The sequence below is a fragment of the Alexandromys fortis genome, unplaced genomic scaffold, assembly GCF_014885135.2.
Source record: "Alexandromys fortis isolate MF-2015 unplaced genomic scaffold, M_Fortis_MF-2015_v1.1 scaffold_154, whole genome shotgun sequence".
In the NCBI taxonomy this organism is placed as follows: domain Eukaryota; kingdom Metazoa; phylum Chordata; class Mammalia; order Rodentia; family Cricetidae; genus Alexandromys; species Alexandromys fortis.
Window position 1 is genome coordinate 2,513,334 of NW_026068040.1, and position 234 is coordinate 2,513,567.

A 234-nucleotide genomic window follows, 5' to 3' on the forward strand; every position below is an offset into this window, starting at 1 on the left:
GCAAAGCCCAAGACTGCAACCAGCCAATCAGCTCCACCAGGGCAGGACATCAGCTTCCGGGAACACTCGAGGCAGGCGTCATGGAGGCGTGACCTGAGGGATGCTCCACCCCTGGTTTCCTGGGGAGGGCTAGTGGGAGAGGAGGGACCAGCGGACTGGTGGGTGTGCACTCCTAGAGGTGCCTCTGCTGAAGAGCCGCTACACTTTAGACCTGCTCTTTGAAGAAGGGCCGGG